Raw genomic sequence first — 25432 nt, 5'->3', positions numbered from 1 at the left:
CCAGACAGTTGACGGTCATCCATGTTGTGTGGCCATAAAAGTCCCAATTGCATTGGTAACTTGAGCTGAGGATCTGAGTCATTTTAGGCTGGTTGTTAGCAGACCGCACTTTTTAGGACTGTTGCAGTGTATTCCTAGTAACCAATGTCTCTATACAGTCTATCAGAAATGTTAAATTTTTATTTGGTAGTTACAGCTTTACCTAATTGAATATCATAAGATCAAAACTATACACATTTCTACATACTTGCCCCTTTTGGGTTGGCTTGAATGAGTCTGTCTCCAAGAAGTTCGAAGAAATGGTCTGAGCGCTGAGCTTATGAGAAGTATTATGGTTTTGTCTATGAATTTTCTCACGTACCTCCATTGCAAACAGCGCTTCCTCTTTTCCATGGAAGCAATAATGACAAAATCTTAAGAAGTCCATAAGTAAAACCAAGATATTTAGATTTTCGGTCACTTATGAAAATGTTTTATTTGCCACAAAGAGATACACATAGAAATTGGAGATTTACTTAAATGACATTGGAAAATCCCACTCATGGGACTGTGTTGGTCTGAAAATCAATAGTCTGAGCTCTAGCATGGAGAGTAACTCCCTACATATATAATCTGATGGTGGAGGCTATATAGGTGATGTGTGCTTACTAGAGATGAGCGAACCTCTAGCATGCTCAAGTCCATCTGAACCCGAACTTTCGCCTTTTGATTAGCGGTGGCTGCTGAAGCTGGATAAAGCCCTAAGGCTATGTGGAAATCATGGGTATAGTCATTGGCTGTATCCATGTTTTCCGGATGACCTTAGAGCTTTATCCAACTTCAGCAGCCACCGCTAATCAAATGCCTAACGATCAGGTTCGGATGGACTCGAGCATGGTCGAGGTTCGCTCATCTCTAGTGCTTACTCAAACCACTAGGAAAACCTAAAAGAAAGCCATTAAGGGTGTGTTTACACAGAAAGATTTATCTGACAGATTTTGGAAGCCAAAGCCAGGAAAGGATTTAAAAAGAGGATGGATCACAGTCTTTCCTTTATGACCTGATCCCTGTTTATAGTCTGCTCCTGGTTTTGGCTTCAAAGATCTGTCAGATAAATCTGTCTGTGTAAACGCACCATTATGAGGATATCCCCAAATTAGCCGAATAGTGAGGGTCCGACTCCCCCACCGATCACAGAGAACAGAGGTCAATTGTCCCCTGAATGAATGGAGCGGCAGTAAGCATGTTCAGCCACCACTCCATTCATTCTATATACGGCCAAATGCTAAACTATGCTGTTTATATGCTATGTCTCATAGACCATAAAAGCATAAAAGAATAAATATCTATAGTCTTCAGAGATGTAGGCAAGGAATAGGTTAATAGGCTATTATGGGCAGGGCCGGTTTTAGACAAAATGTGGCCCTGGGCAAAGTTGAAGGTGGGGCCCCAAATGCTAAAACATTGTAGCAGCAATTTAAGGTCCCGATACTTTTTTGTCAGCGGTTGGCGCGCTGCTCGAGGTGGGGTGATCTTCTGTGACCTTAAATAAGACCCCTCTGTGCCCTATATAGTAGATAGGTCCCTCTGTGCCTCCATAGTACATATAGTCGGTATCCCTCTGTAGGTAATTCTTCTGGTAGTTACCTCCACCACCCAGTATGTAGTATCCACCAATATAGGAGGCATCTCACTGTAGGTTTTACACCTGTTAGCTAGCCCCCTGATAGTTGCCCACTCAGCAGATAGCAGCTCCCCTGATAGTTACCCCCCCCCAGCACATAGCATCTCCCCTGTTCCCCCCCCCCCAGCACATAGCATCTCCACTGATAGTTGCCCCCTCAGCAGATAGCATCTCCACTGATAGTTGCCCCCTCAGCAGATAGCATCTCCACTGATAGTTAAATGCCCCCCCGCCCCCAGCACATAGCATCTCCTAGGGCTGGGGTGATGTGGGCAAAAAATAAAATCTCGTTTTTTCTTTTCTCGATTTTTTTATTTATTTTTTGATGGGTGTAGTAGTATAGGCATAGTGGATAAGGGGTGTAGCAATAGTAGAAGCATATAAGATGAGGGGTGTAGTAGTAGATAAGGGGAGTAGCAGTTTTGGGAGTAGTAGTAGTATCAGGAGTGGAGGTAATAATAGCAATGGTAGTAGAGCAGTATTGGGGGTAGTAGTAGAGCAGTATTGGGGGTAGTAGTAGAGCAGTATTAGGGGTAGTAGTAGAGTAGTATTGGGAGTAGTAGTAGTAGAGCAGTATTGGGGGTAGTAGTAGAGCAGTATTGGGGTAGTAGTAGAGCAGTATTAGGAGTAGTATTGGGGGTAGTAGTAGGGCAGTATGGGGGTAGTAGTATAGCAGTATTGGGGGTAGTAGTAGAGCAGTATTGGGGGTAGTAGTAGAGCAGTATTAGGAGTAGTATTGGGGGTAGTAGTAGGGCAGTATGGGGGTAGTAGTAGAGCAGTATTGGGGGTAGTAGTAGAGCAGTATTAGGAGTAGTAGTAGGGCAGTATTGGGAGTAGTAGTAGAGCAGTATTAGGAGTAGTATTGGGGTAGTAGTAGGGCAGTATTTGTGGTAGTAGTAGAGCAGTATTGGGAGTAGTATCGGGGGTAGTAGTAGGGCAGTATTGGGGGTAGTAGAGCAGTATTTGGAGTAGTATTGGGGGTAATAGTAGGGCACTATTGGGGGTAGTAGTAGAGCAGTATTAGGAGTAGTATTGATGGTGGTAGTAGTAGGGCACTATTGGGGGTAGTAGTAGGGCAGTATTAGGAGTAGTATTGAGGGTAGTAGTAGAGCAGTATTAGGAGTAGTATTGGGGGTAATAGTAGGGCACTATTGGGGGTAGTAGTAGGGCAGTATTAGGAGTAGTATTGGGGGTAATAGTAGGGCACTATTGGGGGTAGTAGTAGAGCAATATTAGGAGTAGTATTGGGGGTAGTAGTAGGGCAGTATTAGGAGTAGTATTGGGGGTAATAGTAGGGCACTATTGGGGGTAGTAGTAGAGCAATATTAGGAGTAGTATTGGGGGTAGTAGTAGGGCACTACTGGGGGTAGTAGTAGGGCAGTATTAGGAGTAGTATTGGGGTAGTAGTAAGGCACTATTGGGGGTAGTAGTAGAGCAGTATTAGGAGTAGTATTGATGGTGGTAGTAGTAGGGCACTATTGGGGGTAGTAGTAGAGCAGTATTAGGAGTAGTATTGGGGGTAATAGTAGAGCAGTATTAGGAGTAGTATTGGGGGTAATAGTAGAGCAGTATTAAGAGTAGTATTGGGGGTAGTAGTAGAGCAGAGGAGAGATATGGGGGTACTTTATCATACAGGATACTGTGTGATTCAGCACCCACCTCCATCATGTACTGCTCAGGGCCTGGTGCCCATAGATACAGAGGGAGGAGGGCCCTGAACAGTATATGGTGGAAGGGGGGACTGCATCATACAAGATCCCCTGCCCCCTTCCTGTATACTGTTCGCTAGGCTAGTATATGGGGAGGGGGTTACTGTTTTATAAAGACACCCGAGGCTCCGCCCACCCGCGGCAGTAAGCACCGCCCCCTGGCCGCAAGTCCCGCCCCCAGTCTCCGTGACCCTCTAACCCCCCCCCCTCCCCCTCTATTTCTTTACCTGGGCTTGCCGTTCCTCCTCTTCTGTAGGGCACAGGCAGCTCTGCAGGAGGGGCGCTCCGTCCTCACAGCTCAGCTCCTTCGTTCATTAGTGGAGCAGGGGAGCTGCTTGTGCTGCTCTGCTTCCTGCTCCACTAATGAAGGAAGGAGCTAGGGGGCCCCTGGGGGATGGGGGCCCTGGGCAAGTGCCTACTTTGCCCCCCCCTAACGCCGGCCCTGATTATGGGATAACTAGAGCTGGAAAGTGTGTTTGCTCTGTCCTTTGTTAGAAGTGTGATCATTCTGGCTGCAAAAACAGAAACTTTGCCTAGAGCAGGCAGCGAGACGTCTGTGGAATTTCTATCAAACAAATGAGCTATTATAATGGAACTGATCTCTAAGACATAGGATAATAATAATGATGACAGGTGTTCCACGATATATCATACCTATGGTTTGACTTCATATCTATGCTTGCCAGCTGCCTAACGGGCTTAAAGGGGGTTTCCAGACTAATAGGAGCTACAGTATGCTCAGGATAGGCCTTCAATCTTATAAGCCCAGAAAACTTTTTTAATAACCCTAAAATGTGTACACTCATACATAATACTGTAGAGCTTACAGCTTGAGGCAAAGTTCACACAACATATTTTTTGAATTAATCATGGCCATTGTTTCAAATTGCAACAACGGCCATAATTAATTCATAAGATACGCTCCATTGAATGAATGGAATCCCGGCCGAAGTGTATACACATAGTATACGCTCCGGCTGAGATTGCAAGCGGATGCATGGAAAACTGACATGTCAGTTTTGTGCGGCCACTATTTATTGAATATCGGCCGCACAAAACTGTCATTTCACACAATGGAAAGTGGCAGGGGGCAGGGGGCATCATCAGACATTTCCTATACCTGGGAAACCCTGTAGCAGTAAGCAGTTGGCAGCAAGCCAGAGCTACATAGGGGGGTTTAATTTACTGTGCACTATGGGAGGAAAAGACTTGGGAGGGTCGGGAGCAGCGCACCTGGCCCTGGTACTCAGTAGCGGTTTATAAAAGGTCAGTTTTGGGCGGTAGCCCGGGGCCCTGAGCTCCAGGGAGCCAATAGCCACCCAAACAGACTTCCCATTTCTCCCATTTTTTGAAAAAAAAAAATTCTGCTTTTATACCGCGATTTTGCTCAAATCAGGGCTGCAGCCAGGAGACAACTCCGCAACATTACAGAACATACTGAAGGACCTTATTATGTCACTGTGATGTCACCACAGGCCCTGTACAGTCTGCACTATGTAGGAGGAATACTAAAGCTACAGGTATGTGGAAAACTAAGTAATTTAGAAAATGAAAAGCAAACAGAGTACTGCCTGATAATCATTTTTCATAAAACTTTACAGATACATGGTAAATATGACATTATCTATTGAGTACTATGAGCACCATGCTAGAGCTGCTATAGTTACACTAGGGTGGGGGCCTATGGTAAAGTTAATTCACCCCTGCTGGTACTCTACTAACAGTAAACTAGGGATGCATAAAGCATTCCTAGCACACTGTTCCTACTGGATTTTCTATGCTGCTTTAGGCTAATAAGGTGCCATGGCAAAATGCATTTTTTCTACTAGACATAATGTCCCAGCTTTACACTTTGCACCTATGTTTCACTTTTACATTTTCTGCAGACCAGTCTTTCCTATACCATAGCTCAGGCATTCTGCTGCAACCTACTTTTTTTAGTTTAAAAAAAAAAAAAAAATCCACTTTCAGTTTTATTCATCTCCCCACATAGAGAAACCACCTACCTAATTTCATCTTAGAAACACTGTTAGGATCTGCAGAGACCAAGAATGTTAGAAAATGCTATCACTCTACAGTGCATAGCGTGCAATGCTTTACACATTGTTATGAACACTACAGGAGGTTAGGGACTCAGACCTCTGATCACCAGTTTTGCCTTAGCCTGATAGCCCTATTTCACGGAACGATTATCGATCATAGACTCGCTCCAACGACCGCTCATAACGAGCACTTATCGATTTTTTTAAGCGAACGATAACACATAATACGTGTGGGAACGTGAACGATATCTGTAGTGTAACAATTTTTTTGTGGACGTTATATCGTTACATGGTCGTTTAAAACGTGGGGAAATGTAGGTAGACATTTCAAGAACGACTGAAAGATTTTTTATTCAACGAAAAGATTAACAAATTATTGTTGAAAGACCAACGATTTTTTTTCGACATGTTGAAAAAAAATAGTAAACGACTCAATGATGATTTCGCTGTTGTCGAGCGGTCGTTTAAACGATTTTATAAACGATAATCGTTCGAAAAAGTTCCATGGAATAGGGCCTTGAGGAAAATTTCTTCTGTGGCGGATAACAATTTGTCAAAGACCTCTTAGCATTCTGGCTCCTTAGTAGACTGCTGATCAGGACTGAAGTCCTTCTACCGGCAAGGACCAACCAGGGTGATTGTCACCAGAACTCTGAACATCTCAGTTGAAAACATTGATTGTCTTTTTGCAGGTTGAATCTGCACTAACCACACCACCTGTCATTTCTTTGGAACTAATAATCGTTTAAGGTGGGAAGCTCAATTTATATGGATGATCCGCTAAAAAGGGGAATCCACTGAAAATCTTTTTCTTTCAAGTCAACTGGTTTCAGAAAGTTATATAGAATTGTAAATTACTTCTATTTAAAAATCTCAAGACTTCCCATATTTATCAGCTGCTGTATGTACTGCAGGAAATGTTTTCTTTTCAGTCTGACACAGTGCTCTCTGCTGACATCTCTGTCTGAGACAGGAACTGTCCAGAGCAGCAGCAAATCCCCATAGAAAACCTTTTCTGCTCTGGACAGTTCCTGTCTTGGACAGAGGTGGCAGCAGAGAGCGCTGTGTCAGACTGAAAAAAATATACCACTTCCAGCAGGACATATAGTAGCTAATAAGTATGGGAAGACTTGATATTTTTAAATAGAAGTAAATGACAAATTTATATAACTTTCTGAAACCAGTTGATTTAAAAGAAAAAGATTTTCGCTGGACACCCCTTTAAGTGAAATTACAAATAGCCATTGAACTGCATTGTTCTTTGCCTTGTTCTTCCATCTCCCAGTCTCTAATGCACCAGTGCAACACCAAAGGCAAGCTGGGGTACCATCGGTAACACCCTGCACAACGAAACTTCCGGCAGATACCACTAGTAACATAGTGACATTAATCTATTTATTACACTTGAACACCAGAGATATACTGAGTCTTTTTTTTATTTTTAATAATTTTTATTGATTTTTAAAGTAAACAATACAGAAGGATTAAACAGTAGGAAAAAAACAGAGAAAGTATACAGACAAGTATAAGACTATAAATAAAAGGTAAATAATAAGGCTGAAGATATACTGAGTCTTTTACTTCTCTAACCCACTAAATGGATTATTGGCACTATTATTTGATAAGGAGGTCCTCTTCTGGTATTATGTATGGCACTGTTTATAGGGGGCACACCGCTGGCTATGATGACTAGGATGGTGCTATTAATGGGAACCTTATAACTGTTGTCCTATGGACACATCTGGCTATTAGTTATGTATGACAGCATACATTACATACATTATATGGTAACATTAGGTAAGAGCACTGACTGTGTATTTCAAGCAGATGTGTATCTATTGGAATGTGTGTACATACCACATATGCAAATCCACACCCTCGAAATCCTGCAAACGCCTCTTCTCACCTTTATCAATGTCACTATATTCCCTTATAATCGGTATAATAGCTACATCCTGGCACATAACCCACCTAGTAAATATAGTGATCTGATAGCATTTAGCACAAAACCTGAACTGTGAACTTCTTTTTTTTTTTTTTTTTAATGAATCCCCTCTGTTGCCCTCCGGTGGCCAATATAAAAATTGCAATACTTTATAAATCGACGATATCCCTTTAATGCAGACAGATGAATGTAAAGGGAGGGATATAAACAACTTCCTGTCATTCTTATAATAACCTTCGTCTTTTGAGAGTTAAACTGAAGAGAGATATTTTTTAAATAAATAAGTGCCCAGTTTCCTCTAAATAATTTTTTCCTCTCTCAACGAAACTTATTACACATGCCAGTGGTTTTAGGGTTTGCTCGTACTCCCCAGGCATCTCATTTCCAATAAACAGAGCTATTGTTTGTGCTCTTCCTGTTCAGTTATTGTGTCTTGTGATGATCACCATTCAGATGGTGGGGAAACATGATACCTTAAAGGGACCATTACATTAAAAATGCAGTCCGTTCTGCAGTGCATATATTTATAAAATTTTTCTAGAAAACTACCCGTATAATGCTAATTGGCATTTTAGGAGTCCAGCGGTCCTGATGAATGACATATATTTGCATACACAGATAACTGTCATAAACTGAGCAGGACCGCCCACTGGACTCCTAATCCTCAAATGAACATTATACCAAAATGAGCAGAGATGTATACTGTACGTTTTGTAACAAAGCTATATATCAATCTCTTCTGCCTGAACATTGGATATCTTCTATATAACCTATATTATCCTATATCAGCACTACAAATATTAATAGTGGAAATACTATACTGCTCAAAAAAAATAAAGGGAACACTTAAACAACACAATATAACTCAGAGTAAATCAAACTTCTGTGAAATCAAACTGTCCACATAGGAAGCAACACTGACTGACAATCAATATCACACATTGTTGTGCAAATGGAATAGACAACAGGAGGAAAATATTGCCAATAAGCAAGACACACTCAAAAGGAGTGGTTCTGCAGATGGGGACCACAGACCACTTCTCAGTACCTATGCTTTCTGGCTAATGTTTTGGTCAGTTTTGAATGTTGGTGGTGCTTTCACACTCGTGGTAGTATGAGATAGACTCTACAACCCACGCAAGTGGCTCAGGTAGTGCAGTTCATCCAGGATGGCACATCAATGTGGCAAGAAGGGTTGCTGTGTCTGTCAGCGTAGTGTCCAGACCCCTTGTGCGGTTGGCCCTGGGTTCATCCTAATGCAGAACATAGCTAGACAGACCTCATGTGGCTGGAGTGTGTCAGCAGTTCCTGCAAGATGAAGGCACTGAAGCTATGGACTGGCCCGCCCGTTCCCCAGACCTGAATTAGATTGAGCAGATCCACCAATGTCACATTGCACCACAGACTGTCCAGGAGTTGGCGGATGCTTTAGTCCAGGTCTGGGAGGAGATCCCTCAGTAGACCATCTGCCACCTCATCAGGAGCATGCCCCGGAATTGTAGGGAGGTCATACAGGAACATGGAGGCCACACATACACACACACACACAATACCGAGGCTCATTATGATTTTTTTTTTAAGGACATTACATCAAAGTTGGATCAGCCTGGGGTGTGTTTTTTCACTTTAATTTTGTGTGACTCTAAATCCAGGCCTCCATTGGTTAATAAATGTGATTTCCATTGATGATTTCTGTATGCTTTTGTTGTCAGCACATTCAGCTTTGTACAGAACAAAGTATTCAATGAGAATATTTCCCTTTATTTTTTTGTGCAAGTTTACAAGTCTCTCCTCTTTATTTAGTACTGGGTTGATTGTCAATCACACTTGAGAGAAGAATTGTAACACCCCTGAAACCTTGCGTGACCATGGTGCTGCCCTGACTCTTGGTATATCCGGTTTAGTACCATGTGTCATTTGCTATGAGTCATGTCCTGTGTATTTTCATGCCTTTAGACTGGACTTCATGTAGATGCTCTTTCAGCTAAACTCATCTTCAGCACACATCTCTATACTGTCCTGTACTCCAGGCCATTCATTCCTAAAGGCTGAAAGAAAATTAACTAAACGGAGCAAATGCTATAATATAGCCAAAGAACATATTGTAATGTGATAAATGTGTTCCTTCTCATGTGGAGGTGTACCTGTGGTTACCACCAATTTTTGCTTCCCTTGCTGCAGCAATGATATGACAGTATATACCGCAGCCAATCACTGGCCTCAATGCTCTCATGCAAAACTCTTCTGAGGCCACTAGTTGCTGGAATTAGAATTTATTCCATTTAGTCAATTTTCTTCCGATTTTGGAAAACCAATGAACTACTATCTATCCACATGATAGGATGCTGACGGCTGGGACATCCGCCAATCGGGTCAATGGAGGTTAAGTGCCTCCCCAAATTAAGGTGCATGCTTGACTGACACTGTTTATTCTATATGGAACTTCTGAACATTTTCAAGCACTGAACTCAACTATTTTCATAAGTCTCATAGACAGTAGTCAGTGAGCATACTGCTCCATTAGGTTGGGGGGGGGGACCACTAACACCTAATCTCATGATCAGTGGGGGTCCCATCAGTCAGCCTCCCACCAATCAGCTAATTATTACCTAGGAGTCTATATATAACCAACCATGCCTCTCTAACATTCCACTAGTTAAAGCTACTCTGTACCCACAATCTGCCTGCCCCCAACCACTTGTACCGTCAGGTAGCTGCTTTTAATCCAAGATCTGTCCTGGGGTCCGTTCAGCAGGTGATTCAGTTATTGTCCTAAAAAACAACTTTTAAACTTGCAGCCGTGTGTCAAATTGACGTGGCCTAGAGTGTCTGTGCCCTAGGCCTGCACAGCCTTTCTGTTCCTCCTCCCCGCCCTCTTTATCATTAGGAATGTCCCAGGCAGATTTCTCCTATTCATCACTTGTCTGAACACTGCACATTTGCGTTAACGATAAAACACCTGTGCAGTGTTCAGACAAGTGGTGATTAGGAGAAATCTGCCTGGGACATTCCTAATGATGAGGAGGGCGGGGAGGAGGAGGAACAGAGAGGCGGTGCAGGCCTTATGGTGGTTTTACACGGAGCGATAATTCGCCCAATCGCGCGATTAACGATTTTGAATGAACGTTTTTTTTTTTTTATAACGATCGGCGTTTAGACGGAACGATACATCGTACGGAATATTCGTTTTGTGATCGTTTTGCGATCGCTTAAGCCTATCTCACACATAGGGGAAATCGTTGAAAGACTGTTTACACTGAACGATCTGCGAATCTTTTGCAAACGATCAACGACGATTTGAGAACTTGTTGAAAGATCAAAATGAATGATTTCTCGCTCGTCGCTTGATCGTTCGCTGCGTCTACACGTACGATTATCGTGCAAATTCGAACGATACATCGTTCCGTGTAAAAACACCATTAGGCACAGACAATCTAGGCCACGCCAATTTGACACAGCTGCAGCAAATGGTTTATACTAAGCCAGAAAAAAATCACTGTGGGAATAGGCAGCAAGCCTGTAAAGGAAACGTGGAGAGGTATCCTCATGCAAATCTGTGGCTCTGCTAAACACTCACAGCATATCCATTGTGGAAATCCAATGCTCAGCCACAGATTTATTCCAGATAATAGTCATCAGATTATAGAGTGTAGCTGTCATTTCAGAAATGTTTTTTTCTTATATGTCATAAAAATATATCATTGGTGGGGGGTCTGGGTACTGAGACCCCCATCAGTCACTAGAAACAGTGGAGTGAAGCACTCAACCATGTGCTTCTCCCTACTGATTCTAGTGATCCCCCACTGGTGAAAATTTTTTCTGAAATAAGTTAAACTTTCAGCCCATCATGTGAACAAAACTCTAGTAACGTGTTGGACCTGGAGCTGATTTATGGCAGCTTTCTAGACTAGTCTTGTCCTCCACCTGACGTAAGCAATGCAGTATATGCAAATACATTGTCTGCTATCTGCAGTTATGTAAACATTTATTGATAATTGTGAGTAGTTGCTATGGTAACCTGCGATAACAGAGATTACTATGGAATTGATGTTTCAGTGTCGGAAAAAAAAAAAAAAACACCCTCAGAATAGTGGACAACATACCTGGTTCTACTTGTCTGTCCCACTTTTATTACCAGCATAAAGGCCCAGATTTATTAAAGGGGGTTTACGGATAAAATATACTGATGATTATCCATAGGATAGGTTATCAGTGACTGATCGACGCCTGGCACGCCCACCGACCAGGTGGTCAGCGCCCACAGGGTGTCAGCACGCTGCCAATCAGAGACTGATACCTGATCCTGTTGATAGCAGATTGATCAGTCCCTTTTGCCTGGAACACCCCTTTAAGCCTGCGCAAGTCGCAAACCTGGCTAAAAATTAGTCTCTACATAAATCCAGCATGCCTGCCCTGCTGGAAGAGGATTACTTAAGAACATATGATAGGGTTATCCAGGATTAGAAAAGCACAGCTACATATTTGTAAAAATAACACCACCCCTGTCCTCAGATTGTGTGCTGTATTACAATTCAAGTCCATTCACTTCAATGGAACTGAACTGCAAAACCGACACCCAAACTGAGACAGGAAAGGAGTGGAGCTGTTTCTGGAAGAAAATAGCCATGTTTTTTCCCCTAAACCTTGATGATAATCCCTTTAATAACAACATTATCTGCTAATTCATTAAAGGGGTATCCAATTCCAGTAAATAAAGATTATTAAAGGGGTTTTTCTGGATGGGTGCAATGAAATTCAGGCCCTAATTTAACAAGAAATTGTGACCCATGTACATTAAGAAACCTGGCAGGCTTATCACTTTAAGGAACTTAATAGAAATATGCAAGAATTTGCATAAATTGCACAGCAGTCCCAGCTTTGCAGCCTATAGATAACTTATCATGTAGATTGTCTAGTTCCTCTTGCTGTGAATCTGCCTCCAAGACAGAAACAGTAGCTCAGAATATTTAGTTCGTATCCATAAGAATCCTTTGTATGTTAAAAGCCGAAACCTTCTAACAAGGAAGTGGAGGAGAAGTATTTCCCCTCTGCCCAATTTTACAGCACTGAAATGTAAGGCATGTGCACAACAATGTGATAGCAGTACAAAGAAACTGACTGACACTTGTATTGGATGCTCTATGGCCTTCTATCTAAATATCCCCTATTTTATATATTTGTCATACTTTGTGGTTTGTAGTGTCTAGAGACGAAATGCAGCTTTAAGGGTTTTTCCTTCTTTAACAACTTTTTAGGAAATTCTGAGTTATTAGGAAGGATAGGGAAGTAGGGCTGTTTCTGACTTAGGACCCTCATCTAATAGTCAAAGTGGAGAGCGCGAACAACATGGGCAAACCTGGTTCCCAACATGGCACCCTTCACTTTACATACATATAAATGGGTAAGCACTAGAGACGAGCACAATTTGAGCATGCATGAGTATGATTGTTCCACATTTAATTACCAGTGGCTAAAGAAGTTGGATGCAGCCATAGGAAAGCCTGAAAAACATGGATACAACCATAGGCCTATGGCTGTATCTATGTTCTCTAGGCAGTCCTCGGGCTGCATCCACCTTCTACAGGCAGCAGGATTTAAATGCAGATTGTTAGGGTTTGTGCAAAGACAAGGGCAAGTTTGCTCATCATTAGTAGGCACCAATTTATGTTCTGTACCATCGCCCTCCATGGACCAACGTAATACATAATATTGACTCAAGAGGTTGTATTTAGAGCATATAAGGTGGCCACACACCTTAGCTGTTGACTAAATACTTATTTGACCGACAAGTCTTCATTCAACCCTTCCATACACTGATGCCAAGCAAGTATGTGTTCTTTATAGGGAGAGAGGAATTGTTGCTGTAAGAACAAAAGCTTTACAACATGCCCAATTCTTCTTTCTTCCAACATCTTCTATCGGGGGAAGAGTCTATGAGCCCTACACACATTAGATGGTTAGACAGTCAAATGTGTGTACACCACTGTTCTCCTTTACTGCTAAATTGGTGGGTCACTGATGTTTGACCATCTTCTTCAGATGCCCACCAAATGTATACAACAGCCAATGAGATATTGATAGACACGATAGAAAGTTTAATCGCCCTGACCATTTGTCTATATGGGACGAAGATGTTTCTATGATGGTTCTGAGCAGGTCTATTCAGTTCAAGTCAGGACTTTCAGACTTTTAAGTCAATTTTAGATCTTTCCCTTGGCTTTACTTGAATCCTTTTTTTGTTCATTGTCTTTTGTTAGTGTTGGATCTAAAGTTGACCTCAATGAGGGTAGAGAGGCCTGCATTCCTTCTAATAGTTTTTTACGGTATGTGACTTTTATCATTCCTCGCCATTGGCTGTGGTTGTTGCTATAGGTTGAATATATTATATGATGAGGCTTTTATTAAAAAAAAAGTCCATCCGTTTTAAAAAGGGACAGATGGCAGGGGCAGGGGGGAGAACAACAAGCAAGCATTGCTTACCTCTCCCTGGGCCAACGATGCTCTGTGTTACTGGCCCCAGGGGAGAATGCCCGTCCCAGATGATAGGAAGCCCACTCAGCCAATGACTGGTGCGGCATCCCATCCCAGTCACTGACTGGCTGAGTAGCCAATCCATCAGTCGGGTCATGACGTGGGCTCTGATGGAGATCCCGGAGCCTGGCAGGGGTCTTGGAGTGGTGGTCCAAAGCCGGAGATGCGCAAGGAGAGGTAAGTTAGTATAATTTATGTTTTCCCATGCCCCTGCTGTTTAAAAAATTTCTCCTGTGGTGGGACTTCCCCTTTAAACATCACTGGATGGTATAGAAAATATTTGGCCACTAAATTTTCATTAGTAATTGAACAGGCAGTTAGTTGTCTACTTGGGTAATATGGACAATGGGTAACTAAAAAAACTATTTCATTTGAACCATTGTACCAGATGTGGTCAAACATATAGCCATCAAATGTGACCGGGGGAATTTGGGTAATAAAAATCAGAGCTGTTGTTCCTTCTGCGGAAACTCGCCAATAATCCATGATATCCTATCTGTAGCTATATCCTATTCCTATCTCTAGCTTTTAAAAAAGGGAGAATTTATTTCCTTGGAAACGTCAAGGAGATATTTACAACCCCAATATATCAGTCAGTGATGAGAAGTAATATCTTCTAAAAGGATCTTTGCGGAGATTTGCATATTACCATTTACAGTCTCTTAGGACATTTATGATAGTATATATTCGCATCTAGTGTGTTGCACTCATACATATCTATTGCTCATGCACTGTGACAATTACAGCCACATAAAGGCCACAGTATAGATCCCTGTTTCTAATCTTTTTTTTACTATTGCATGTATGTGGGAAATGTACTATTCTATAACAAAACATGACCAGGCTTTGGTCAACTCTATGATTTTATTAGCTGTACTTTAAAGTGACACTGAAGGATTCAGGAGTGGCTTGTAAGGAGATTCCTATGAACTGTCCAATAACTTGTAGTTCAGGCAGCATTAAAATAATGACAGGTTCCATTTAAGGCAAAGTTCCCACTACGACCATTATTTGCATCTGTCTTTTCCAAATAAAATCCTGTAGTGGGAAGATAGCCTCACATTGACAAATCTGCCTTATTGATAGTTTACAGATTACAGAATGTCATGCTGTTGGGCATCCTAGTGATCGTCCATAACCTGTGGAGAAACCTGGCAGCAAGTATTCATTATCCCCACAGTGCCTCCGCAGGGAAAACTAAGTACTGCACAGTTGTTATAAAAATCTTTGTAAATCAGCCCCCTAGTTGGTCCTCCAAAGTAGGTGACCCTGTAGCCACTTCTGCTTCCTGCTAATAGATCAGAATGGGGTTATCTCCTATTAAATACTAGGTTAAGTTAAAAACATCTATTTCTCAGGCTGCGTTCACTCAGTTTTTTTTTTATTTCCAATTATATAATACAAAGCCAAAAATTGTTTTCCAAAAGCAGAAGTCTATCTTTTTTAACTTGTATCCTCCATTTATGGGTTGTTCCTGGCTCTGTAATCAGTAGTAAAAAATCTGAATGTGTGAACACAACCTAAACCAAATGACTGCAGTCAATCAGTCCATTATTTACTTTTCTTTATTCTAACAAGAATCTGATTTTAGAATGTGACAGATTATTACTAATAACGTCAACATAGTCTAAGACCTGGAAGTTCCCTATAGTTCAGGAAAACACCTTAAAAACCAACATCTCATATCATATCTCGACAACCTTCCTTTGGTTCACCTAAAGCCAACCATTCACACTGATATGCCGTTTAACGCTACAAGCAGCACCTGGAAGACAAACTAAAACGCTGCCTTATCATATGTTCCGTATCTTTTGTAGTAATGTTAGCTCCTGAAACTAAGACTTTTATTCCGGCATGCGAGACAGGCAGGGAGCCGGGAACTAGTCATCTGGGCCGTGACTTGTTTTTTTATATGAATAGGCCGATGCTGCATCTTTTTTTTGAACTGCGTCCGGTTTTCGCGCACAGCGCCGGTCTACTCCCGAGCACCGGCCCGGCCTGAAGCACTGGAGGTGGGTCCACCCGCTTCCAGTGTGACAAAACCCCTCCCCCTCCATAATGGAGCCATGTCACAGAAGGAAGGGGTTTCATCACACTGGGGGCTGGCGGGCCTGCCTCCAGTGCGTCAGGCCGGTGCCTGGGAATAGAGCGGCACTGTGCGCAGGACCCGGGCCACGGTTCAAAAAAAAGGACCATGCCCCCAGCATCCGCGCACCAGCGTCGGTCTGTTAATATAAAAAAATTTAAGTGGTACATTTGCTTTAACTAGGTTACATGACTGGGTATTATTAAAAGAACATGATAAAGAGGCAAAGAAGCAAAGATGGGTAGAAGTCCACCAATCTGCCAAACGAATCTTTGGTGCAGTCTTACGAAAATGTCCTTCAAAATAAAATTGTCGAATTTTTGAAAATTCCACCATTTACAGAATATGATCAAAATATTCAGAGAATCTGAAGAAATCCATGTGTGGGAGGGACAAGGGTGACCATCAATAATGGATGCTGTAAGACAAAAGAAGCGAAATGTAGATATGACCCAGAAACACTGACTCGGGGGCAAGGCTCACCACAGACACCTTTTTCTACAGACTTAAAAGAGGAAGGACCCTGTAGCTTTTTATCAGTGCACAGCACACCTCTAATGGTCTGAGGTTGCAATAATGCCTATGGCATGAGCAGCTTACATATCTGGAAAGGCACTATCAAGGCTAAAGGTTTTAGAAGAACTTATTCAGACAACTTCTCTTTCAGGGAAGTCCTTGCATATTTCAGCAAGACAACGCTAAACCACATACTGCATCCAGCACAACAACATAGCTCTGCAGAAGAAGAATCTGGGGGCTGGACTGACCTGCCTGCACGAATTGAAGTTGTACTATAGACACTCAGCATTCAGCTAGACCGGATATAGTTTATATGTCTTATATGCACCAGAATAAGGGTCCGCAGACCCTTCTTCATCATCACTGAATGACCTCAGTGAGGAGGAGTCTGAATAGAAGGGCGGTCTAGCAAGCACCGTGTCACTATCCAATGTTTATGGAGCTAATGGAATCATCTACGTCTTGTATTAGGCTGTCCCTATAAGTTCCAGGGACTTTGTATAGAGCGACACAAAACACAGTCCATTAAAACTGTTCCTCACTGTAGTTGTGCAGTAAACTGGAAGGGTAGGGGGGGTCCAAAAGTGGGGTCCAGCGATCAGACGTTATGTCTCCTGTGTATATGTGATAAATGACAATTGTGTGAAAATCCTTTTACTGACCTTTTTATAGATAGGATTCCTATAACTAATCTCTTTGTGCTACAACATGACCTTATTCTCCCTGGATGTCATTTCCATCCATTAATTGTTACCTCCAGGCTCATTCACCAGGATTGTTATGTAAGGCCAGTCAATAATTATATAGGACACATAACATTTGACTAACCATATAGTTATTGAGAGTTGTCTTTGCTTTTTAATCTTACGGATTCACATTAGTTTCATCCTATTTTGCAGACCCATGATTTTCTGTACAGAAACTCAAAAAGGTAGCAACTAGAAATGAGTAAATTTCGAGCATGCTGGCGTTTCTCTGAACCTGAGCGTGCAGGATTTGAATACCGTGGCTAAAGAAGTTGGATGTAGCCCTAGGGAGTCCTAGAAAACATGGATACAGCAAATGGCTTATGATTTGGGCTGCGTCCAACTCATATTGGTTCGGAGAGACCCGAGAGTGCTCAAGGTTCACTCATCTCTAGTAGCAACCCCTGATTTTTCGATGACTTAAAGCCATCCCAAAGTTTCAGACCCTCTCGGAGGTCATGACTGCAACATGCTGGTTGGTTACTATGGCGGCCAAAGGCCTCCATGCCTGCCATAGTAAATCTGCTAACGGAGTGTGCCTTAAATGAGCAAATCTGCTTTTATTTCCAAATTATTTATATTTATAATATGTAATTTCTATTTCCTAATAGTAAAGCCCTCATATTTCTCTTAAGATAGAAAAAAAAGTAAAATGCAAAAGTAAAAAATGTAAACCTGGTCTTGAAAGGGTTAATCAAAGTCAATGAACTAGAGCTGTTGTAGAGCCTTAGGACATGGATTCCTCTATGAATAAGCAATGAGATTCTAATATTTTTTTCCATGGCCTCCAAGACAATGAAGTAAGTATAGGGCAAAAAGTTTCCTGTTTCAAGCTATGTTTGTCATACGATGTCTTAGAATGGCTGGTGACCAAGTCTCATCAATGAATATTCATGCACTAAAAGTGCACACTCCACAGCCACTGTATAACCACAGAGTTCAATATATAAACACCATATTTCAGCATAATCCTTATGGGCAAATTACAATTTTGCACGGTCAATGATTTTTTAACATGTTAAAAGACAGTGATGAGCCGATGATCGTTTCTTCAGCTGAGCATTGTCTTTATTACACAGAGCAATAATCTGCCGAATTGGCCCGGTTGGGCAGATTATCGGTCTGTGTTATAGGGCCTTTAAATTTACAAAGAGCGGAAATTGTATATATATTCCTCTTTACTTACTTTATGTATTTCTCAATTATTTCACAAAGAATATCTGAGATCATTGGTGTAAAGTCATAGAGAGGAACAGAGAAATCAGATAAAGCTTGGGGAGTGGCTTATGTGTAAAAATTCTGCATTCAACATGCACAGAAATAGATTCCAAGGGGTAGTATCTAAGTATCTAACCTGCTAATAGCTCCCTATAGGTATATATATATATATATATATATATATATATATATATATATATATATATATATATATATATATATATCCTCGGTGCTGTTTCTGAGATATTCAGAGTCTAATCCTTATGCAAATAGGTTGTTTTGGTGCACTGGGGGCGGAGCTATTTATAGAGAGATATCAACAGGCTATAGATACTTCTCACCTGCTGATAGTTTCCCTTTTTGGCCATACCTTCACCCATTTGAATCCACTTCTGGCTTAGGGTGATTCCACATGGATTGGATTCTTGTAATACAGATCAAGGCTATGTTCACTGCAGTACAGGCCGGATGATCTCTAGCGCCGCAGAGTTCTGATGTGGGTGAACCCGTGCGCGCCCGCATCAGAACACCCCACTGCACACAATGGAGCAAGCGGCCGGAGGCGCTTGCACCACTGTGTGCACTGACAGGGTTTTCTGCTGCCGCTATTCAATGAATAGAGGCCAAAGGAAACTGACATGTCGGTTGTATACGTATATGTGTATACACTCCAACCGGGATTCCATAGAAGGCAAGGTATTGTATATTTTCGTATTAAGCACAGACGTTGTTGCAATCGGCAACAACGGCCGTATTTTTTATAAAAATATACGTTGTGTGGTCCTAAGGAGCAAAACCACCATGCATTGCGTGCACATTTTGGTGCAGATTCTCCATGGGTCTAACCCTTATACCCAGAATGCCAACTCCACAACATAATGGATCAGAAATAAGGAGCTGGCACAGACAGCAGAAGGCCCTTGTGTGACAACAGTATATGGGTCCCTTAGCACTTCCCTAATGTCACTTTAACACTCAAAATACTGGTGTAAAAACATAAAAACAGTGCCATTCTAGTACTGCAGCTCATTCACCTAAATAGAAATCAATGGCCATACCGAGCAAGACGTTTTGCTTTATCTAGTCCTAGACAGATTTAGACTTCATTTGCAGTAAATGGCAGTAGGTGGCGAATATTTATACTCTCACATACCTTGTACATATGGCTCATCTAAATATCTAAAGTATTCCCAATTTATGAGGATCCTGGTCCCTTGTAATCCTAAAATATGTCTTTTAGGCCTTTTAGATGAGGAGACGTGGCCACGTTTCTATAATATTTTTTTCAGAGAGTCTTTCTTTATGGCTAGGAAGATGATCGAGATGAAATGGATGGACGGCAGGCCTAGGCCTCCTACATTGAGTAAGTTGAAAAAACTTGTGAACTCGGTTCTATCATATGAGTTTATTGTGTACAGACATAGAGGATGTGCTGGGAAATTTCAAAAGGTGCGGGGTTGGTGGTGTGACTCGCCACTGACTAACTTTCAACCAAACAGGTTTGCCAGGATGGATGGGAATAGACTGCCTTCGTCTAGAGGTGATGGTTAGTGAGTATTTTAAGTATGTAAGGAGAAGGTGTTTACCGCAAGTGAGACATTGGAGATCCATCACACACTATTTAGACCTTCCTGGGGACTGCTACACCGTTTGTTTTTTTGCACAATTGTTTGAAACATGAATTGTTAGTGTCATTATAGTTTATTGTAAAATTGATTTAATTGCATCCTTTGTATTGGTACATTGTACATTTTCTTGTACGTTATGTATATCCTCCAATAAAACGAGTTTAAATATCTACAGTATATATGTATCCTGTCCAGTCAGTGGTCATATAGATGACTCATATACAAACTAACACTCTCCTCCTCCCCTGCAATTGTGGTGTCTGAGGTCATTATATATTAGGAAGTAGCATCATGCGATGGAGCTTTGTCCTTATTTTACTAGAAACTTCTGTGCACTTTTTGATGCAAAGAAGCTATGATTGTTTGACAGAAGGTTATAGGAGGGGCGGTGTTAGAAAACCTTATAGGCCTGATGGTGACTACCTCACTGGAAGATGTGGCATGGCACATGACACACAAAGTCTGCTTGCAATGTTGTACTCAATGAAGAGGCACATATGCATGGAGGTTACTGGAACATATATACAAAGCTCAAAGATAGCATCTGTTCTCCCCAAGAGGCCCAAAAGTTGCTTACGATAAGGCCGCATTCACATCACAACTTGTGCCTTGAGGCAGGGTAAGTCAGAAAAATCTCAAAATGGGATTCCGACATGCTCGGATAGGCACGGTGCCCCATTTATTTAATCGGCCCAAACCTAATCGGCTAGTGACTATGTATATGAGTTTTGGCTTTGACAGAAAAGTGGAGCAAACTATTCACACAGGCACCAATCAGTAGCTATCTACAAGGCGGTATATGTTAGCCTAAGCCACCTCCTAACAAGGCCAGATTTCTCTGCTACCATGGTCCCTATCATGTCCTAGAAGCTGGGATCATGGCGCGTGCTTAGGTAAATTTTGTATTTTTTCATCATACAAATGCCCAGATGCTTAATGGGGGTTGTGTCATTAAGAATACTGGGTTTAAACTGATGCATTATGTGAATTTACACATATTTCAAAAGTACAGTACAAGCATGTACTATGTAAGGGATATAGACTTAGTAATACCCCATGTGCCTGCAGTGTTTTGATAACCTTCTGCTCTTTGTTACGACCCTAAGGTGGGCCAGGCATGCTCAGTTCAACTGCAATCTCCAGGAAGTACTGTCAGTTTGTCTCCACTGAGTCTGCAAGCAGGGGGGATTGTGAGAATGTGTGTGCACTGTCGCATTGCAACAGCAGGGTCACGGTTCGGAGAGGAAACCAAGAAGTGATTAGATTCATGGGGAAGAAAAACAGTAAAGGGTTGAGAGGAATGTATTTAAATGGCCGCATGAACAATACAGCAATTGTTTGTGCAGTCTGGTCGATCGATTGATGTATTAACATGGCCGCATATCAGGCCATGTAGAAAGGCCCTTAGAATAGACAGTAGCAGATGGTTGGATACTCATTGAAGTCTGTACATGGTTACTGAGGCATGATCCACACTTCAGATTGCATGTGCAGGCCATGTGCAGACTACATAAGAGTAGGTCACGTAACGGCCGGTCTCTGAAAAGATCATCCCGGTCTGATGATCTTTGCAGCCGCAGAGTTCTGGTGCGGGCTCATCCGTGCGCGCCCACATCAGAACTCCCCACAGCACACTATGGAGCGAGTGTCCGGAGCCGCTCGCTCCATAGTGTGCACTGACAGGGTTTTCTGCGGCCGCTATTTAATCTGGCGCCGCAAGAGATCCCGGCCGGAGCGTATAGTATGTGTATACTCTCTGGCCGGGATCCCCTAGAAGGCAAGGCAATGTATATTTTTGTACAAAGTATGGCCGTTGTTGCCGATTGCAACAACGGTTGTACTTTTACAAAAATATACGTTTTGTGAACAAAGCCTAAAGGTCATGGTATTGGACCCTTAGACTTATGACAGAATCATGAAAGGAGACGCTGGTTCCAGGTGACACATAACTTGCTTTAGAGCACAGCTTGGTTGCAAAAGAATGCTTAGAATCCAAGGGAAGATCGAAAAGAAAATGCTATACTGCCTTAAGGCTTCATTGGCCACAAGACATTTAATGTGGGACCGCCTATATTAATATAGATACACCCTAAAATAGGTACTGCCTTTTCTGAACTGTATCATCACCTCTCATCTATAGACGCTCTGGATTATATACAATCAGTGTGATAGCCATAGACAATACCATCAGTACCTCCACTGCATGTTCAGGTCTTCAGAGTGATTACATAACAGTTTATAGCATACTTAGAAGGACTCTCTATCAAAATGATCAAAATAGCAATAACCTGCCTCAGCACTTCCTTTGGGGGAGTGAAAGTTTCCCCACTTTGTACTATAGATAGCGTGTCATTATGAAAGAGGATCTTGAGGATGGTGAGAATGGCCCACACAATATAGAAGTGCTAAAAGAATAAAACACTATGTATCAGGCGCGTAGGTATACGGACTGCAAAAGGATGTGGTTGTATCTCGGCCCCAAAACTCTGTTCCCTAATGAGAAGACAAGCATTATAACTCGACCCGTCTAAGTTGGGGGCCCTGCAATACTGGAGTTGCCACCACCATTTCTTACTATATGAAATTAACATAGGTCAGTGTACAGGTCCTCTGACCAATAAGAGCATCACAGCATGTGCCCCCAGATCCCTGAGCAAGCACTGCTTTTAACTGGGTAAAACTCAGGACTATGATGAAAACTATGATGAAGCAAAGTACCATTGGCTCCCTGCCCTGTTACTTCTGTTTGTAAGTTGCAACATGCTTTAGCTTTGTGGCCTACAAAGAATACAGGGGTACAAAAAGGGGGCTAAGTACTGTAGTGTGGAGACCTAACTACAAACTATTGCCCAAAAGGAGACTAACTACTATGTTGTGGCACAAAGAGTGGTTTCTGACTGTTCAGGACATAAATGGGTCACTGTAACTTAAAGGCGTAACTAGAAATGGCTGGGCCTCATAGCAAATTTTTGATTGGTCCCCCCCCCCCTTCCCAACTGACCACTAAGCCATCAAGTCTACCTGCAAGCGTTCATCAGGAGTGTTTGTAGTTAAAGGGACATTTGCAGAACCCAGGAGCCCCTTTTGGCCACCTGGTGCTGCAAATGATGACAGCTCAGGGAGCCCAGTATATTGCAGGAGAGTGCAATGGGGCCCCCTGAATTTGTAGGCCCCATAGCAGCCGCTATGGCTGCTACAGTGGTAGTTACGCCCCTGCTGTAACTGTTTAGGGGATATTACTGGTTGTTGCACAAACAGGGTACTATTATTTTACATGATTTACCATGGGGGCATTAGCCGCTATAGATGAGGAATTTGTATTGTGGTGGAAAATAAGTGAGGACGGTACCGGAGCATGGCTGGCACAGCAAATATTGCGGAGATCAATTATGGCTGAAATAAATCTTCACAGTGGTCTGGGGCAGATGTGGAAGAAAAGGAAAGAGAACTTACACATGACTACAACCAGAAAAGATATCACCTGTAGTCCCTACATGTAACTATATTTTAGTGAGTTTTATTCAACAACAGTACGGTGGTATTATCCAGTCACTATGTGGTGGTTATATCTGGTCATGATGTGGCTGTATTATTTGGTCCTTTTATACTGGTATTATTTGGTAGCTGTATGACTATTATGTAGATTTATTATCATACATAGAAAATCAGGTATTTGGGTGTGAAAGACAGGTCTTTACATACACAAAAGGTATTCACAAAATAGGTAGGTTTTCTTCTATGAGAGAGATAGATAGATAGATAGATAGATAGATAGATAGATAGATAGATAATAGATAGATAGATAGATAATAAATAGATAGATAGATAGATAGATAGATAGATAGATAGATAGGAGATAGATAGATAGATAGATAGATAGATAGATAGATAGATAGGAGATAGATAGATAGGAGATAGATAGGAGATAGATAGATAGATAGATAGACAGATACTATTAGATAGATAAATACTCTTATACTAAGTAGCAATACCAGCACATCACCAGGAATGCAGGCATGTATTAACCCATACTGCACACTATTAATTTCTATCATGTCAGCAGGCAATCCATGACATCAGTAGCATGTCTTTTCTAAGCAAGCGTGTATTAACTTATCCCACATACAAAGCAATATCTAGTATAAGATGGAATATGCTATACACACCACCTGCATTCTTGCAGTATAAGATGTAGCAATGCTGAGTGCTATAACTTGACACAACTCATCATAATTTCTCCATATGTTACCAGCGATTTTAGACAGGAGAGAAACCTGTGGTATTGACAAATGAATGCTTAAATAGTTACCTCCATTAACATAAATGGACATAAACATATGTCCCCCAGTGATGAGCTAATCGTGGGAAGATCTGCTGTAGGAAATAGTCTCTGTTTAACCATTCTTCTACAATAAGCATTGCAAGACCCATATATATATATATATATATATATATATATATATATATATATATATATACATATATATATTATATGGTGAGGTGGATAGTTGCATATAATCTTTGCAGCAGCTCTCACGTCTCTCTTATAGAAGGGGAATCCCAATTGAATATGCCATGGGGAAGCACATAAAAAACAATTGTCCTTTATGAACAATTTGTTTCATTGTCAGACTGAATGACATAATTACTTATACAATGTGCCAGAACTTTACACCAGCACAGAAAATACAATTTCAGGTCATTTATGGCAGAAACTTCATTGAACCTTTACAAAGCCTGCACCCTGTATGTCTGATTTAACTTCTAACATAGTCCTTCAAGGGCTTGTCCTGCTCATGTCTCCTACCTGAGTGCAGTACCTGTTCACCAGCGGTGATGGTGCTGAAAGGGCTCAGCCAGTAGCTCCAGGATCCTCGCTCAATCTGCTGTCACCGTCCACATCTTCACACTAGGGCAGCAGGAAACACACACTCATAGCTGGGTTGAGAATGAAGTGCAGTGTTGAGAGCTAGCACCTCCTTCCTGCAGCCTGTGCCATCCCTGCAGCCTGTCCCTCCCTGATCCTCCCAGCCACACTGTCCATACAGCCACCTATTCCCTGGATCTACCTGTATGTGCTTGCCTCCTCCTCATGCAATGAGCAGCCTCTCAGTGACATACAGTATTATTATCAGCTGCATTTACCACCCATGTTTCCTTCCTGCCTTTTGTTCCTTTCTTCTCTGTGCAGCTCAGCTCTTCCCCCTTAAAAGTGAGAGAAAGTTTCTGCATTACTTGTCTTGTTTCAGTGATGTTGCAAGGTATTGTAGGCTACATGGAGTCCATGCACAGCTCACATGGTAATTCCACATATACGGTGAAAATACAACCACTGAAAATGGCAA

At 41.8% G+C, this 25432-nt stretch overlaps 1 protein-coding gene across 2 annotated transcripts in view; it reads right to left on the bottom strand.

Annotated features, from left to right (window-relative positions):
* SH3BP2 (SH3 domain binding protein 2) overlaps positions 1-25064 on the bottom strand; it is a 55824-nt gene extending 30760 nt beyond the window's left edge. The window contains exon 1 of one of the 2 annotated variants that reach the window (XM_069977331.1): positions 24895-25064. The gene's annotated coding sequence lies outside the window, so the exon portion shown is untranslated. The remainder of the gene's footprint in view (positions 1-24894) is intronic. The other variant, XM_069977333.1, reaches the window with a different exon arrangement.
* Between the last annotated feature and the right edge of the window lie 368 nt (positions 25065-25432).

Source organism: Dendropsophus ebraccatus, chromosome 7, assembly GCF_027789765.1.
Source record: "Dendropsophus ebraccatus isolate aDenEbr1 chromosome 7, aDenEbr1.pat, whole genome shotgun sequence".
NCBI classification, from domain to species: Eukaryota; Metazoa; Chordata; class Amphibia; order Anura; family Hylidae; genus Dendropsophus; species Dendropsophus ebraccatus.
The sequence above is the reverse complement of the archived record's forward strand: the minus strand, read 5'-3'. Positions and strand labels throughout refer to the sequence as shown.